Source organism: Sapajus apella, unplaced genomic scaffold (assembly GCF_009761245.1).
Source record: "Sapajus apella isolate SASKATOON/1434 unplaced genomic scaffold, GSC_monkey_1.0 scaffold83, whole genome shotgun sequence".
Taxonomy (NCBI): domain Eukaryota; kingdom Metazoa; phylum Chordata; class Mammalia; order Primates; family Cebidae; genus Sapajus; species Sapajus apella.
Genome location: NW_022437023.1, coordinates 8,115,837 through 8,134,465, shown reverse-complemented (window position 1 = coordinate 8,134,465; position 18,629 = coordinate 8,115,837). Strand labels below are relative to the sequence as shown.

Below are 18,629 nucleotides of genomic sequence, written 5' to 3'. Positions count from 1 at the left end.
AGGCTTCTGCAGTTATGCACTCACCCATGTGTGTAGAGAGGAGACAGGGTCGGTTGTATGTTACAGATATATCCAGCTGAGCCAATCCTGGGCTGCAGAGACACAACCACATGCCATATGTGCCTCCCTGTGGGTAACCGGGACAGGTGCATGGGATGTGTTAGTCACCAGGAGAGAAGAGATGGATTGCGACATTGACATTCTTCCTGCCCCTGATTTTATCAGCTGGAGTACCAACAGGAATCTCAAATTTTCATTTCCTTCAGAAGGAAGGAAGTGCCTCTTGAGGAGTCCAGTAAGGGAGAAAGCAGTCCTACATTTCCGGTAACTAGTTTTTATAGAGGGCAGAGAGGATAACGAAAGATGAGACCCTGGCCAGACCCGGGTGTTCTGACTAAGCTCACGGTCTGCTTTGAGTAGGGACCTGGCTACCTTCCACCTGCATTGGACAAGTCATTTTAGTCTTCTAGGCCTTAGTTTCCTTATACATCAAATGAGGGTTGCTGGGAAGATCAAACAAGTGAAGAGTTGTGAAGATGCTGTGCGAACACTTGGCGCCACTGCACGGATTCTTGTAATAATCATAAAAAGTCAAAGTGCGTGTGTGTGCGTGCGCTGGGAGCTCGTTTTTCATAGGTCCCTTTCCAGGATGCCAGAATCTGAACTGGGCTCCAGGGCTGGGTGGGCGCGATCGTCCCAGCCCCCACTCCCAGCCTAGGGCCGGCGCGGTCGGGTTTTCCTCCGGCAGGCGGCGGGCTGACGGCTGCAGGGCGCGCTAGGCACGTGAGGCGGCAGCGCCGGCGCCGGCGCCAGCTGCAGAGGTGCAGCCCTGGCCGCCCGGCTCGCCTTCCGCAGCGGCTGCCCGTGCCGCTGGGCCGCCGAGCCCTCCCTCCCGGTTCCGGGGATCGCGGCCTGCCCACCGCCCTCCGCGACCACGACCCCAGCCCACTCCGGCCCCTCCGTGCGTCCCCGCGCCACCCCTGCCAGGACCGCGAATCCCTCCGGTTTCGGCGGCTGTGCTGGTCGTCTCCGAAGCGTTTGCGTTCGGCGGTGGGCAGAGGCTGCCTTCGGCTCCTGCAGCTCCGCCGGTCGCCACTGGGGGCTGCCACGCCGGAAAGCTCCGCGGGGACGGTGCGCACGGCCGCCGGGTTCCTGGGCGCCTCTGGCCGCTGGGCTTTCTCCACCGCTGGCCCTGCGCTGTCTCCGCAGCCCCTGGCTCCCTCCCAGATCGGAGCGTGTGATTGGGTGCGTGTGTGTGTGCGTGTGTGTGTAAGGGAGAGAGAGACCGGGAGAAACCGGGTACGCGCGTATGCGCGCGCGTGGGGGGGGGGGCAGTGTGCATGCGGGGAGTACGGGGGAGTGTGTTTGTGTGTGTGCGTGTGGGTGTGAGTGCCTGGCTCCCTCTGGCTGAGACACACATACACGCACACACACACAACCCGGCAGGCTCGTCTGAACTTGAAGACACCCCACATTCCAAGATGCTCGAGGTTCCTGGGAATGCCTGGGGTTCTTCGATCCGGAAAATCCTACCGGCATCCTCCTAGGGAGGGATTATCTTTTTTCTTCTTCTTCTTTAATCTGGAAGAGAAGAGAAGAGAACAAGTTGTGCTTTTCCCCCCTTCTTCTTGCTAAATGCCATGGATATAACTGAATAAGCGGCTCAGGGCTCTCCCCGCGTGGACGTCCGAGGCCACCATCTGCCTGCGTTCGCCGGAGCAGCCGGAGGGTTTAGCTCGAGCCTGTCTCGGGCGGAGAAGGATGCGTGGCCGAACGGGGGAGCCCGGGCACCCCGCGGAGCCGGCCTCGGTGCCTCCCAGCCGGGGGTAGATGCTGCCTCGCCCAGGTGAGTGGTCGCCGCTGCTGCGTTTTCGCCATCCCCGGTGTCCTCGGGAGCTCGGTGCGGGGCTGAAAACGCACCCAAGGGAACCGGGAACTTTGCATCTCTTTCTTTTTTCACTTGAAGACTCCCCTCATCCTAGGGGCTCCAGCGGACACCCCCTTCTCTTTTCGCCCATCCTTATCGCGAGAGATTTCCTTTCCTCTCTTTCGTTTTTTCCCGGGTAGTGGGGGTGAAACTCTGGCGGGGAGCGGGGAGACGGGGAGAGCGGGGTCCGCATGAGGCTGGAGAGCAGGATGGAGCGACGGAGCCGCGGATGGATGGAACGGTTGAAAGCAGCATGAGAACTTTGCCGCCAGACCACTCTGTTGCATCTCCGCACATGCGAGGCCTGGCTAGAGCCATTGCCGGGGGCTGGATGGGGGCGCTGGGGACTCCCTGAGCTCTGTGGGCTGGGTGGGGTGGGGTAAAGCCAAGTGAAAAGGGGTTGATGCAGAGCGGAGGGGAGGAAGGAAGGCATGGCTGCAGTTTGGGGAGGCAAGTAAGGCAGGTTCAGGGACCCTATTCTGGCCTCAGGCAGAAAATGCGAGATTAGGGGGATTGTGTGTGTGTGTGCAGCCTGGGCATGAGAATGGCATGATGAAGCAATATGGAAAATGGCATTAGCCATGCCTAGGTTCATAGGGCTCTGTCTCCCACCCAGCCATGCCCTGGTTCTAAGGTTGGCCTGGGCAGGGAGGAGGGAGAGCAGTGGACCGTTCCGAGGTGGACAGTGCCTTGCTTTGCACAGACCTTCTGAGGGAGGTGTCCTGCTCATCTTCCCATCAGCCCAGTACAAAGGACAGAGGCAGAGAGTTCCAGGGAGATAAAACCTCTGAAAGCCAGCATTGGAGGGAGAAGGGAGCCTGAGCTGAGACCGCAGAGGGACTGAGCCAGACTGTTGCCAAGTGCATCGGGAGACAGCAGACAGCTGCAGACAGACAGACAGACAGCTGTAGGGAGGGGAAACATGTCAGAGCCTGCACTCTTGAGTTGGAATTACAGGGATGGTTATAGGTGCTGACCCCCTGCCCTGGCCACAACTGTGTGTGTGTGTATGTGTGTGTGTGTGTGTGTGTGTGTACACATGTGTATGTTTCAGAGAGGTGGCAGCTGTGGCCTCCATGGCCTGATTGGCCACCTAGGCTTCCAGTGCTGGGGGAGGGGACAGCTTCAGGAATTTGACCCCCTGCAGCTGGGGAGGAGCAGAGCTAGGGAGGAAACTGCCCTTCCCTGGGCTATGAAGTTCCCAGGGACCAGGGCTAGAGGTTCCACGTGGGCTGTTTTTCTTGTGTGGGTGCTGATTTGGGACTCGGGGAGCAAGGGAACTGGGTCTTGGGGTTGTGCCCTGGTCTGGTCGCTGCCCTCTGGCAGGAGCTTTATGTAGCCATGCACAGCAGAGCCCTGAGGACAGTCACATTTCCTTGTGGGGTACATTGGAGGCTGAAGGGGGTCAGGGTCCTGTAGGGAGGATTCAAAAGCTTCAAAAGGCCTGCGCTTGGAGCCATCAACCTTGGCAGACCATGTCAGCTGCCCGGGCCCTTCTGCTGATGCTGGAATGTCATCCTTCCCTTCTGACTCTGGCTAGGAATGCAGAGTTGCATCTCTCTTTCTGGCCTCCTCACATGCTTCTGCTCAGGCCCCCTGCCCAGCCCTCAATTTAGAATTCTGGTCTAATTCCTCCCTAGGAATGCAATTATTTATCTTCCTGCCCTCATCCTGGGGATGCAAACAGCAAACTTGGCATTTGTGTTTCAGCCTCCGGGAGGCTGGCTCTCAGCTCCGTCTCTTGTCTTGGAAGGACTGGGTGCCTGCCATGGTCTGGAGACCTGGGGCTTGGGGTTTCTTCTTCTGTGAAGTGCCAGTTCTTTGCTCAGGCCCAGAAACATGAGAAGCTGGGGAGTCTGGCCTGAGAGAGGGTGAGCTGGGAGCTTCCAGGAGGCGAGGGTGAGGAAGAGAAGGAAGATAGATGGGAAGAAAATGCAGTCAGAGTGGGTGGGGCCACTGGGGAAACCAGGCAGCCTTCTGGCCACTGGAGTCCTGGTTTGATTGCAGGAGGAATTGCTCTTCTTATCTTTGCTTCAGCTCCAGAGGAAAATAAAAAACCCAGTGATTCTGGCCTCCAAATGCCAGTTTGCCAAGCCTCTTCAGCCCGTGGGATTGAGCAGTTTCTGCTCTCCTTTTTTGAGGGGTGGGTGTATAGAGGCATATAAGCTCCTGGCCTGGGGTCTGTCTACCCAGGGACAGTGGAGAAGTGAAGTTGGAATTGTTTTCAGAAAATCCCCTTTCCTAAGGTGGATATGAGACTCTAGGGAGTTCACAGTCTGATGGGGGAGGCTGCTAGACTGGAAGCAGAGACACAGAACAATAAACAACCTGGGATGGCCAAGTGGAATTGGACTCTCAACAAGAACACCAACAATTTGAGTGTTTTGTGATTTTTCTTTGGGTAGGGGTAGAGTTTTAGGGTCCAACTTATTGAAGGAATAGAGTTGTGAAATAATGGAATGAAACCTCAACTTGGGGGTCCTGGGTTCAAATTCTGACTCTGCCACATCTTGGTTAACCATGTGAGTCTTTGTGTTTTGACCTGGTAAAAGAAAATAATAGCATATGCCCAGGAGATGGATTATGACCTGATGTTTTCCTGGTGGTCCCCAAACCCCTTTTTGAATCTGAGGGAGTCTTCGGTTGAAGCAGGGAGGGTTGGAAGGGGGGGAAAGGTCTTCAGAGATGTGGAAGATAGTACAGCCAGCTTCCCCCTGCCCAGGGAGCTGCCAGGAGAGTTTGCTGACATCAGACATAAGCCGATTGTTAAAAGACTCCAGGAAGCCCTCCAGAAAACTTTGAGAATTGATGGTTGAGGAGCAAATTTCACCTCTAGGCCCTGGCACCTGCTTCCCTCCCTTTCTCTTGTTTGTTTTGGATTTTTATGGCTATGCACATTTCCTTAGGAAGTGGGGTTCTGCATTTTACAAGTTTCATCCGCCAACCTTTCCTGTCTGAGGTTTGAATGTAAAATACCCTCCAGCACCCAGTCTTCTCTCTTTTTACTCTGCTGCCCATTCCCCCAAGGGTGGCGTCACAGGAATGCTATCAGGCCCAGGTAAAGGGAATGGATACAGCTCTTCATGGGGCCTGGACGGGGCTTGTGATTGAACTGGGTCTTATCTGTGGAGTTGGGGCAGGGAAACATCCAATTTGAGAGAGGGGCCTGGTTTTCTTACTAATGAAACAGGATGCCAGTGCTCCCCCTCCAGGGTTGTTGGAAGGGCACAGTAGCATGTGTGATTGCATTTTGCAAACTGGACAAGCCCTTTAGCACTCAGAGCTATATTTGTGACCCTTCCTCATTAAGACTGACACTAAAATGTCAAATATAATTATGCTCAGGTATCAGGGCACTAAAGATGGGCTTTCACGGGTCAGTTTCATGTGGGACTGCAGTTAACTGGTGATTACAGCCAAGCCAGTGGACACTGTGCCTTCTGAGAAAAGGGGTGGTAAGAACTGCAGAAACAGGGCAGTTTTGGTCTAGATAATTGGGTGGGACTGGTAGCAGGAAGCTAGGAAGGGGCACATGGGCAGCATTTTTGGAAGAAGCATTTTTTGGAGGGTTTTTCCTAATCACACCCTTCCATTAAATTTTAATACCACAGATATACTGTGTGTATATTTATGCTTTGTATATCAAAGGATTAAGTTCTCTTTTTTGGCTCCCTACGAAGAACACATTTTTGCCCCTTGGGGGCGATATTGTCCCCATTGAGGATGCATTGTCCTAAAATTAACAGAAGTTAGTGTTAGTTAGAAGAGGTGGAATAATGAGGCAGGGGAATCCAGAAGACAGTGAGGAAGACAGGTGCAACTTGCTACCCCATGTGTGGTCTGTGGACCAGCATCAGCATCACCTGTTAGCAGGGAAGCCGTGAAGAACCCTGTGCTGCAGACCTCCTGAGTGGGAATCTCCATTTTATCAAAATGAGAGGCGGGGACAGTGTTGGATTGACTGCCCAAGAACACAAGGCTAGTTTTTGAACAGAGGGTCAAAAATTGCTGTTCTGGACCACTCAGCTTGTTCAACAATTGAGTTCAAATGCACCAAGCAAGTTTTAGTAATGACACAGTATACACATGTCATGATTTTTCAGCCTACGTTTTGTTGTTTTGTTTTGCTTTTTTTTCTGAGTGATTTCCTTGCATCATAACTGAGGGTTGTATAGAAGGAGCAGGAGCCCTGCAGAGGAGACCCAAGGCTTCCATGCAACAGAAAACCAGGGCATCTTTGATGTGGACAGATCTGGGCCTGCTTTTTTTGAATGTCTCCAAGGGCCGAGGCAAATGGAGACCAGACCAACAGACTGGAACTATATAGACAAGATATAGGTGTTAAACTGTGTCAAGCTGGATTAAGGAACAAAACTGTGTTCTCATAATTTATCAACCTGCTTGGGATTGTCTGCAGGAGAGCCTGGGCCTGCCTGGCAGCCATCCTGTATTAACAGGGCAGCCCCACAAACATGAAAGATGGCAAAATAAGCTGGGATCTTTACAGTTCACTGCATTTGCCATTGGCATGTGCTATATTAATGCACCCACCAAGACCTAAGCTATAGTCCATGTGCCCAGAAACGACATGAAGAAACAAAGCTGAGCCTCTCTGAGCCCCTCTCCCCTCTCTACCCCATTTTGGTGTAGGATGACACAGAGGAGCAGGTTCCCTCTTGCCTTAACTCAGATCTCTAATACACTTTCTGGGGATGTAAAGTCTATTTGGCCCTTCCCTTTCTTCTTCCCAGAGACTCACTTCCTATTCCTTTTCTCCAAAAGTAGCACTCTGTTCCCAGCTACCCCATCCTTTTTCGTTCTCCTGTTAAGGAAACTTTAGTCAAAGAAGCCAGGGAGTCCCCAACTAGTGTTGAGGGTCTGTCGAGGCTCCTAATTCAGAATAATTGTAAAGGAGGCCTTGATGTTACATGACTCTCTCTGGTCCCCAAATCATATTAAATGTGGCCACCCAGCCTACAGGACTTGCAGAAGTTTGGGGAATGAGCCATGTGAGGGTCTCAGTACTTGGTGAGAGAGCGATAGATGATGGCAGTGAGGGAAAAGGCGTTTCTCACTTTCTGAGCTCCTGGAAACTCCTAAAAATGCCTAACAATGGCTGTAAGATGAGGGCTTGTCATTCTAAAAAGGCATTGAAGATTCCTGGATAGGTACAATGGATTCCTTGACTCAACCTTTCCTGCAGTGAAGCTACTATAAAACCTAGAAATGTCCTCCTGGGGCAGAAAGGAGGGAGGATGGATAGGGACCTGGGGTCACATGCGTCAGAGGTTAGAGGTCTTCCTGTAGCACAAGGCACCGCAGGCTGGTCAGAGAGTGCTTGCTGCGACACAGGGGAACCTGGAATGAGCTCTCGATTTGGCTCTGCCCGGAACTTGCTGCGTGACTTTGGCCATCCCGTCTCTTCCTGTCCTCACCTGTAGATCAGAGCCTGTGTGTTCTCCCAAGGCCTTTTCAGTTCAGGTCATTGATCCTTTGATTTATGAGTCCATGATCCAGCCTCAGAGCAAAGACATCTCTGCAAAGCCATCGAGGCCCTGGAAGTTACTTGTCTGGGGTCCTCCATCATCTTTCCCATCCTCTTCTGCCAGACAGCACTGATCCGATGCTTTTCTTTGCTTCATGCTACTGACTGCTCTATGACCAAACACTGTAACTGGGTTTTGTTTGGAATGACCAGGATCCCAGGGCTGCCGTCTGATTGAGGGTGTCTCATTCCTCCGCACTCCACCACATACATGTGCACATACACACATGCATACACACACCCACCTACTAGTGTACACAGGTCCACATACCTCACACACATCCACACATGCATACCCACACATATACCTACACAGACCCACATTCATGCTTACACTTACACATACATTCACATACGTATATCCTCTCCCACATACACTTACACATTCATATGTACACACATACACATAGAGGGACACATTCACGTACACACATTCACGAGTTCGTATACCTACTCTTACAAATGCAACACTCCCACATATTCACACGCACACACTCCCTTTTTCCACTGCACTGACTTCTCCCTCAAAGACATGGGTGAGTGCCATTCAGCCCTTCCAGCTCACTGTCTATTTTAGAGAGCATTTCAGTACATGGCCTCCTGTCATTCCTATAGCTCTCTGACCTAATTCAGGAGGATAAAACCATGTTCTCTTCTATGGATGAGGAAACTGGCTTGGATTTGCAGGTAGCAGGGTCAGAATGAGACCCAAGACTTCTGGCTCCTGTCCAGAGATTCACCTACCCCTTGAGAGCTGCCGTAGAACTTTCTGCTCTGTAGAACAACCCTGGAAGGTAGAAAGGGTATATTTTGTCCCCGTGTTAAAGATGGGGACTAAGGACCAGGGAGATTCCCACACAAAGGATGACTGGACCATCTATCCTTCTCAGCCAGGACATGTGCAAGGTCCTGGGGCTTCTTCCCTCCTGGCTCTCAGTCTGCTAGAAGCTTTTATTCACACCAAACTCCAGTAAGTGAGAAATACCACCCTAGGGCAGCCCCACGGGCATTCCAGTTTCAATTCTGACTTGTTTTCACCCAAGTAGGGTGTGGGAGAAGAGTAGACTGCCTCTGTCCTCAGGGTGGAAGTAAACAAGCCCTCTCACTGCCATTTCTCATGATGGGATCCAGCTACGCTCATCATCAATGTATCTTTTTTTGTAGTCTCAGCCCATCCCACCTCTTGAGGCTATAGCTTCTGTGCTTTTCTGCCTGCCATGACAATGAGGTTTCCTTTAGCTCACTCTAAAGTGCCTCCTTCACTCCCTTCAAACTTTAAGGCCCAGAGAGCCTATTCCTTTAGGATGTGGTGATCAATCGCATATTCCTTCATCCAACCCTTTCATGACGCGATGGCTAGCAGTCTTCCCCTGTTTAGTTTAATTCAGCAAGCACTAATTGAATGCCTACTATGTGCCACCCAGGGGCCCTGACACTGCAAAAGCGAATTACCTCTCGAGTCTGTGTGTGCATGCAGCCCTCAGCCTCGTCGATCATTTGACTTCTTCTCCTGTACTTTTTCCCCGCCCTGTGTGTGGACTCCAGGAATTGATGATGTTGGGGGTGGAGGTTCCAAGTTCTGGCTGATATCTAGTACAGTCCGTCACCCGCATTCTCCTGTGTGTGTGTGTGTGTGTGTGTGTGTGTGTGTGTGTGTGTGTGTGTTTGTGTGTGTTGCTTAGTAGTCAGCAAAGGTCACACACAATTAACTGCTTGATGTAAAGCTGACAGTGGTGGTGGTGATGTTGATGATGGTGACGGTGATGATACGGTGATGGTAATGAAGTCCACTTAAGAAACAGACTCTCCAGCTGCTTTCCCAGCTCCCTCTCCTGCTCTACCACTAAGCTGACGTCTTACCATCTCACCCAAATAGAAACTGATAGGATGAAGAGATTTGGGGTCATCGTCCCAATTTAGGGACAGCTGGCCTGAAAGGAACCATTAATCTTCCTCCTTGCCTGAGGACTTATGTCGCAGGGCTAAGCTGGGAAGAAGGGGAACTGAGGGTAGAGACCCTGGAATAGACTTTAAATCCTGGACCCTCTGTCCAGAGTCACACCTCCTAAGCACATAACAATAAGGGCTATTGCCCTGGAGGAGAGGGTGGTTCCCCAGGCTGGTGAGAGGCAAGAATCTGGGAATGAGGCTGTTGTCAGGGATTGTGCTTGTGATCACAGAGTGGTTGCAAATGGGCAAAGCAGGTCCCTGATGCTTAGCAACTCTTCCTCTGATGAGTGAAGACCAGTCTTTGTCCTTGGGAAGTTTCTGTCTAAGGAGGAGGATAAAGCAGATACACAGGCTCGTTACTAGGGAGCATTCAGGCACCAAAATTCATGAATGGAGCATCTTTCCCATAGGGACAAATGTGCTTCCATTTGTAGGACTTGCACTGTGTTCTGTTTTCCTGGTCGTGTGAACTTAAGCAGGTTACTCTTTCTGTGCCTCAGTTTCCTCATCTGCAAAATGGGGTTAATAATAGTACCTACCTCACAGGGTTGTTAAGGAAATTAAATGAATTATTATACCTGAAATACTTGGAGCAGTGCCTGGCACATATTGAACACTACATAAGTGTGAGCTATTAGTAGTAGTAGTGGTAGAAATAGTGGTATTTTTCTAAGCATGGAGAGGACCATACTTAGGAAAATACCACTGAGGAGCCTCTTAACGGATACTCCTTTCTAACGACCACCTCTGAAGTTAGACAGCAGCCTGGGGAATCTTCCCATGATCTCATTTGTCCCTTCCAACAATCCTACCAGGCAGGCAGAATAGACCTTATGATTATAGCCACTTTGCATAAGGGGAAACTGAGGCACCGATGTTATAAAGTGGTTTCTGGTCCGATGGGGTTTTCCTTGTACCTCACAACCACACTGCATTCAGGTGCGGGACTGCCAGAATTTTGGAGCAGCTGGTTTTGAATGATGATAGCTTATAGATTCAGGACTGAACCTTATGCATGTTGGGATCAGATTGCTGGGAAAATAAGCCACGATGGGGAAGGAAGATCTCATTCTGGGCTTGGAATGAAGATCTCATTCTAGGCAGGATCTGCATGAAATGGCATGGGGAAAAGCAGGCTACCCTCTACACAGCACCCCAGAGGATGGGAGTTAGGCCATGGGGCATGAGTGTTGAAGCCTTTTGAAACCATCATGAATGCCTTGAGATGGGGTGGGGTTAAGAGTAGCGTCTACTTTATAGGGTTGTTGCATGCTTACTGTGAGGGTGCTGCTGGCTGGGAGTACTCAGTGGGGACAGAAGGGATGGGAGACCTGGATTGGGAACCCTCTGATTCAGCCTGGCCTGGTATGTGGGGAGAAAGGCAGAGATATCCTCCTGGGCCATATTCCTATCTACCCCAACACCCTTGTCCCAGGGCTGCTCCTAGTGGTAGGGAGGGGACCCTCCTGGATCTTTTGGTTTGAAAGGACTTGGAAAGCATTTGGGGCAAGAAAATGGGCCTTGGGCCAGGACCCAGAAGAGAGGATGAAAACCTCCAGCAGGGAGAGCCGGACTGGAGGAGGGAATGCTTGTGGGGGTGGGATTTTAGGAACTTAGGGGTCTCAGGATGTGGAAACGGATCATGGGTCCGTATCTAGGGAGGGACATGAGGTGATGATGGAAGGTAGATGTGGGACCATAGGAAGAGGACTCAGGAAGGTGAAGGCCAGAATCAGGCAGCAGCAAGAACTGCAGGAGAGCTGGGGGTGGGACCTGCCTGGAGCCCAGGCCTCCTAGCCACTCTCCGCTCAGAGCCAGGCTGGCCAGGACCCAAAGCTCCAGCCCAGTGTCTCTGTCTTGGGGTGGAGAGAAATCAAGGCCCTGAGCTCTTTCTAGGGCTCTGTGATCAGTCTGTCCCATAAATCTCAGGCCATGTAAATTTGGTGCATAATTGGGAGGCACTGCAGGTACTTGCAGCTCCAGGATGAAATCCAAGCAGCTCCGGGGAGAGAGCAATGGATCATGAGTTACAGGGAAGGCCGATGGGGCGCGGTGGTGGCTGGCCCAGCTTGAGGCGTGAGTTATCTCAGGCTGGGCAGCCCTGCCGTGCTGCTGCGCTGCAACGCCGGGCTGATATTTACTGTATATTGGTTTTTAAATTACAGTACAACATTGATTCCCTGCTCTTCCAGTTCAGCCCTCACTCTCTGTCCCTGTTCTGCTTGGCCTTTCTCTGCCTCTCCATCTCTCTCTCTCCGTCTGTCTTGTCTCTCTCCAATTCAGTTTTTAATGCAGAGTATTATCTTGCATTGTATCATGTTACCCTATGGAATTAGGCTTACACTGCGTTGTATTTATTGGAGTATGCGTTATATTCAAACCTTCCATGCATACAGCACTTTATACATCTTAAGGCTCCACTTGCAGCCATGCCTGTCTTCTTTGGACCTCATGACAGTGAGGAAGCAGGGCAAGCAGACTTGTCTCTATTTAAATGTGAGGAAACTGTAGCTCAGGAAGGCTAATGGAATGACCAGGTCATGCTTGCATTATATTATACCATAATAATAATGGCTACTGGGTATTGAATGCTTGCTGTGAGCCCCATGCTATTCTTAAATAAGCTTTATGTACTTATTTTATGCCCACATTCATTCTGTGCAGTGGATATTGTTATTACTTCATTTTACAGGTAAAGGAATGAAGACTCAGAGTGGTTAAGTAGCTTGCCCAAGGTCGCCCAGCTATTACAGCAAAATTCAGCTTTGAATTAGCTGGATTTAAACCCCAGCAGCCAGCTTCTGAGCCCACTTTCTTAATCATGATGCATGCTGTCACGTGCTGTGATCCCTGAACTGGATTGGGGGGTGGGAGAGTGGGGAAAGGGTGGGATGGCTTCATGATAGTACAAGAGGCATTCTTGTCCTCACATAGCTTCCAATTTTTTATATTTTCACTGCACCCAGAGGAAAGGCCTGGGGTCCTCGCAACAACAGGAAATGTCCCCAGAGCAAGAGGCCAAGTTCCTCTGACCCCAATATCCACAGATATCTAGGACCCCAATATCCACTGTTTTGGCCCCCAAGCAAGGGCAGAAGGGCAGGTGCAGAGTAAGGGTGGTGGGAGCCCTGGCTAGGTGGTGTGGCCGCTGTCCACCTTCCTTCTTTCATGTGTCCATGGAGGGAGGGTGACATCCTGACCTCCGTGGGGGTCTCTCTCAGGACTGCCTTTGTGTGTTCCCTTGCCCTTTGTATCAAAGGCAAAGCTGCTTGTGGCCTAGGAGCACCTCTGAGCTGGGCCTAGCTCCCAGGGGCACAGTGAGCCAGTGGGCAGCAGGGAAGAGCTGGGGGCTCTGCACACTCTGCCAGGTCCAGCCCCACCTCACTAGTGCACAGCAGTGAGGAGCCCTGCTCAGTGCTGCCCACTGTGGCCTTAGATGCCTGCTGCTTGAGCAGAAGTTGGGAGGGGTGACTGGGTCCAGCGTGGACCATCCTGAGGAGTCCCTCCTCTCCAGATCCTCGCATCCCCTCTTCCTCCATCATCCTAGGACCTATTGCCATGGCTGGCATCAGGCCACAATATGCCCCGACCCATGGCCCAGACACTCACCTCCCTGTCTTCCAGTTCACACACATGGGAAAGAGAGGCAGATGTTTTGGGAGAAGCATGGATCCCCTATGCTGTCTGCATGCCCCTTATTGGGGGTGGGTAGGGGAAGGTCCTGAGCCTGAGGATGTTGTGTGTCCCATGACTCCAAGAAGCCATCCTTGGCAGAGGGCAGCCCCGCACATCTGCACTTCCGTGGCGCTGCTGTGAAGGGAGCCTTGCTCCCTGCCCACTTCTCACTTTGTCCTTGTTAACGGGGCCCTGCTGTCTCTACAGAGCTGCCTGGATTTTATCCTGGAGCCGCAGGTACCTGCGGTGCCTCCCAATTATACACCAGATTTACATGGCCCAAGATTTGTGGAAGAGGCCACACATTTATGGAATGTGTGAAGTATAAAGGTAAAGTGAAGCTTACACGTTTTCCTGTGGGCTCAGAATCACCAACACTCCCCCTTGCCCAACCCCTTGCCTCATGAGGGACACAAAGTGGGAGTGTAACTCTGAGAGTGACATTTCTATTGCTTTTCTTATTAGTAGCTACTATTTGATGAGTACTTGACATGTGAGAGGAATTCTAGCATACTGAATCAGGCCCAGGAGTCAGACAGCTGGGTTCAAATCTCAGCCATTCCACTTAGGAGCCATGTGCCCTTGGGTAAGTCACTTAGCTCTTCAAGCCTCACTTTCCCCTTCTGTAAAATGGAGCTAACAGCGGAAACTAATCCCCAAGGTTGTCATGCGTATGAAGTGATAAATAGCTACAAAATGCTACAGCACCTGGCACATGGCATGTATTATTAAAGTGTTTGCCTATACCACAATTTGTATGCATTCTCTCATTTTGTCTCCCAACTACTTTTGCAAAGTAGGTATTCCCTCCCTGCCTGTGTGAAAACTGAAGCTCAAAATGTCAGTGAGATTTGCTCCAGGTCTAGGGTGACCAACTGTCCCAATTGGCCTGGGACTAAGGGGATTCCTGGGATGTAGTACTTTCAGTTGTGTGTGTTTGTTTGTTTGACATGGACTTTCACTCTTGTTACCCAGGCTGAAGTGCAACAGCGTGATCTCAGCTTACCATCTCCACCTCCTGGGTTCAAGGGATTCTCCCTCCTCAGCCCCCCAAGTAGCACCACCATGCCTGGCTATTTTTTGTATGTTTTTAGTAGAGATGGGGTTTCACCATGTTGGCCAGGCTGTTCTCAAACTCCCGACCTCAGGTGATCCACCTGTCTCAGCCTCCCAAAGTGCTGGGATTACAGGTATGAGCCATTGCGCCTGGCCAGGACTTTCAGTTTTGAAGTTAGAAAAGTCCCAGGCCAACTAGGATGAGTTGGGCGCCCTACCCAGGTCATACAGCAAATGCATGGCTGAGCCAGGATTTGAATCCAGTTTCTGACATCCACTGCCACGCCCTAAGCCACTCTGGACACTCTCACAGATGAAGGCTCTCTTAGCTGCCCACATTTATGGAGCTCTGGCAGGCTTAGAGATGCTGTTCCACTTCATTCTCACAAAACTCTGTCACTTTGGCATTCTTATCCAAATTAAAGCAAAGAGGGAACTGAAACACAGAGGTCAAGTAATGCACCCAGGGTCACCCGGCTAGGAAGTGGCCTAGGTTCGGATGGTGCCCAGGCCATCTGGCCCTAGCGCCTCACACTCCTGACCATTCTGCTGCAGCTCGCCTCCTACCCTTTCCAAATTCCCTCCAACTGCGCCTGGTCTCATTCGTTCATCCCAGTGGCCTCTGGAATAGTCAAGGCAGGCACTTTTAAACCTATTCTAAAAGACAGAAAACTGAGGCTCAGAGGGGCCAAGTTCCCCAGCTAAGGTCACACAGCTTGTAAGTGATGAGAGCAGGATTAAGTTTCATCAGGAGTTCTCAGCTGAAGCTTCTCACTGTCGTTTTCGTGTTTGATAAATGGGCAGGATGCCCTCAGTCCCTTTCAGTTCTGTTCAAATTCGTAGGAAGGTATAAGGCCTCCGTCCTCACTGGGGCAGCTGTGCAGACAGCAGGTCTGGGGAGACCTGGGGTCTTGCTGCCCTTTGGCTCCAGTACTTCATTTGATGATGTAGTTGTCATTATCTGATCCTTCCCCCAGCAGGTAGAGGAGGCACCTTGTTGCAGAATGAACATGCCCCCCTACTAACAGCACGTCTGCTGACTCCAGGAGCCCACCAGCAGCCCCAGGGTTCTCTGTGGATTTCCAGCTCTCACTCCTTCCACTAGCTGGGGAGTAAACGCAGAAAAGGCTGCATTCTTCTGGTTGGGCAGCAAAGATGCTATTAATGCCAGATGGCTTCTAAGGCAACTAAATAAACAGGAAGGACACTGACAAGAGTCTATAAATTCTAAATGTTGTTCTGGAAAGTGGCCTGGGCCCCAGGCCCCATAAAACCCAGGCAGCCTGCTGGGTTGGTGGTGATTTATGGGCCCCTTCCTTTGCTGCGGGGTCATCTGCCCATCAAGCCTCCCATTTGTAAGGTACTTTTTCTTTTTAACTTCCCAACGCTTCCCGTAGTAATTAGCATTTCATGGTTGTCTTTAAGCCATTCACCTGGATGCATCACTCCCCCATTTAACAGACAGGAAAACTGAGGCACATAGGGGATTTATGAACTGGATAATGACCCAGGTCCGTTGATGCTGATCTAGAAAGTTCTCTCTCTGATGTTCATACTAAGTAAGCACTTACTGCATGCCAGGTGCTGTTGTAAGCACTTCACACTTATTACTTAATTTATTGCCCATGACAACCTTAGGACATAGGTTTTGTTATTATAACTATCATCTCTACTTCCTAGTGAGGAAACTGATATAGAGGGTTTAAGTAACTTCCTCAAGACCACGCATGTGGTAAGTGGCGTGCAAGAATTTGGCCCCACACCCTCAACCATCATGCTGCTAGCAAAGGATGGGAGCAGAACAGGAGGAGGGGTAGCTGCTGTCCAGGAGGGCCTGGCTCTCTGCTTCCTCCCAGGAAACTGTGGGCTTCCCTGTTCTGGGAACTCTGTGTTTTGGGCAGCTTCAGCACCTCCAGAGAGATGTTCCTCAAGGAGCAGTGAGGGCAGATGCAGGTCGATTGAGAAGTGCCATGGAGAAAGCACCAGGCTGGGAGTCTGGGTGCTTCCATGGCCACCCCAGCTCTGCCACCAACTGGTCATGGGTCGTGGTGTCCTCAAAGGCTCCTCCCGTTTTCCTCTCCATTTCTCTGATTTGGATGGAGGTGGGCATCACATGATTTGGGGATCCTCCTGATGGTGGTGACAGCAGCAGAAAGGAGGGCCACAGAGGCTCCAAAATTGGACCTGGCCCTGTCCTCACTGTCAGAAGTGCAGACTCACAGTGGATGCCCAAATTGCCTGCTAAAACCTGGGCTACTTAAAATATCCAGCACCACCTGGAATCTCAAGGTTCCACTATTTCAGGAGGACTCTGGGCTTCAGCTCCCTCCCTCCCCATTGCCCTGCCTCATGGGGTTTGCTGGGGGTTACAGAAATGATGGAGCTTGGCTGCTGCAAGTTATCTACAGCCCAATAGTGCTTTCCCGTGGTGGGGAGGTGCTCAGAGGAGGGGCTCTGCTGAGGGTTGGAGGAGTGCAGCATCCTCTTATTCTGGCCAAGGTCTATGAAGTCCCAGATCAATGGAGGAGAAAGAAGAGATTCTTCAACATGTTGCTAACCTAATCAGCTTTGCATGATTCCATTCAACTCACTTGCAGTTAATAGGTGTTTACTGAGCACCTGGTATTGGTCAGCTGCTCGGTGACAGAGGCTCATTAGACTTAGTCCTGCCCTCAAAGCGTTCCCAGTCTGGTGAGGAGGCAGAGAGGTAAACAGACAATTATAATTCACCTCAATGGTCCTGTGACTGGAGGCAGGAGCACAGAGTGCTTCCAGCAGGAGGTGACTCCTCTCCAGCTTGCTTCCGGGACCTCTCGATAAATGGCTGCAGCACTCTCTTGAATGGCCCCATTAAGTTCCTCTAGGCCACTGTCCCATAGACACTGCGTACAGCTCTCTGAAGATGTTTCAGTGCATTCGGAATAAAATCCTAACTCTTTAGGTGGCCTGCCACGCACTGGCCGTTTCTTTGCCTCCTTTGTGCCTTCTCCCCACGTCCCGCACCCTGAGGGAACCATGAACATTTACTAGAAGATGTCATGTTCTTTTCCACCTCTGGGCCTTTGCATTCTGCCTGGAACACCATTTCTCTACCTCTGCATGGCTGGACCCTACTCGTTCTTCAGATGTCAGCTTAAATACTGCTTTTGGGGATGGCCTGACCACACCCAGCCTAAAGTTCGGCCCCTTGCTGCTCTCACGAAGGGCAGCTTACCCCCACCCGCTGTGTTCTTTCCACACTCTGTATCTGCTTGTTGGTGTATTGCATGTCCCTTGCAGCCTGTGAACAATGTGGGGCAGGAACGGGGAAGGGACAGCTGGCCCAGGGGTTAAAAGCGCAGGCTGGTGCTTAGACTGACGGTGCAGAAATCTGGCTGCACAACTCACCGCTGCGTGACTCCGGGGAAGTTGCTTTATCTTTCTGTGTCCCAGTTTCTTCATGTGTAAATTGGGAAAAATAATAGTACCTGCCCCCGCAGAGGTATGGTTTGGGCTAAATGAGTTAATATATGTAAAGCACTTAGAACAGTTTCTGGCACATGGCAAGTCCTCAATAAATATTAGCTATCATTATTTTTATATCCAGTGCTTAGAATAGTGCCCAGCTCAATAAATATTTGATGATTGGCTGAGATACCTGGGCTGAATCTTCAAGGAAGCAGTTGAGGGTTGGTTAGAGAGAGAATAGTGACTCTCAGCCCTGGTTGCACATTGGAATCACCTGGGGGACTTTAACAAACACTGATGCCTGCCCCACCCCCAAGACAGTTGCCAGGCCACTGAAGCTTAAAAGCTTCCCTAGGGGTCCGATTCCAGGGTTGAGAACCACAGAGATGGCGAAGGAAAACATTCACAGCCCGAGAACATCGTGCAGCTGGTAGTGCCATGCTGGAGGGAATGCAGAGGGTGAGGCAGGGGCAAGGGAGTTGAGTGGCAGCACAGTAAGTCAGGGCCGGACCTGAGAGGGGCCTGCATGCCATGCAAAGGAGCCTCGGCTTGGTGGGGAAGTCCGTGGAGGCTCTGGAAAGCTTTTAAGCTGGGAATGACACGGTCCGATTTGCCTTTAGGGGACTTGGCCTGGGTGGATGTGTGGAGGATGGATTACTGCGAGTGAAATTGAAGGCATGGAGATCAGAGTGCCGAAGCTCTTCTGCCGCAGTGAGAGCGGTGCGGAGCCAGGCTTGTACTGGGCAGATGACTTGCTGCTCCCCAGTTTAATTACTTAATCCTTCTTGGCGTGTCTGAATAGTGAAATCTGGGCAGTGCAGCATTCCACCTGCCCGCTCCTGCCCCCAACCACAGTGGCAAACGGGTGCCACTCTGGGCTGATATAAAACCCATCTGGTCCTGACCATGGAAGGGTTTTTCCGTCTGTTTTCTAAGCCGGACTTCTGACTCTTGGTGAAGGTTCTCTAGTTCACACCCCATTGGCCTCTGGGCTTCTTGTCTTAACCCGGAAATCCCTCCCAGGCCCAC

The 18,629-nt window shown here is 51.3% G+C and overlaps 1 protein-coding gene across 1 annotated transcript in view; it reads left to right on the top strand.

Annotated features, from left to right (window-relative positions):
• Positions 1-1,730: 1,730 nt before the first annotated feature.
• Positions 1,731-18,629, top strand: part of LRFN2 (leucine rich repeat and fibronectin type III domain containing 2) — a 195,598-nt gene continuing 178,699 nt past the window's right edge. The window contains exon 1 of the mRNA XM_032253642.1: positions 1,731-1,846. The gene's annotated coding sequence lies outside the window, so the exon portion shown is untranslated. The remainder of the gene's footprint in view (positions 1,847-18,629) is intronic.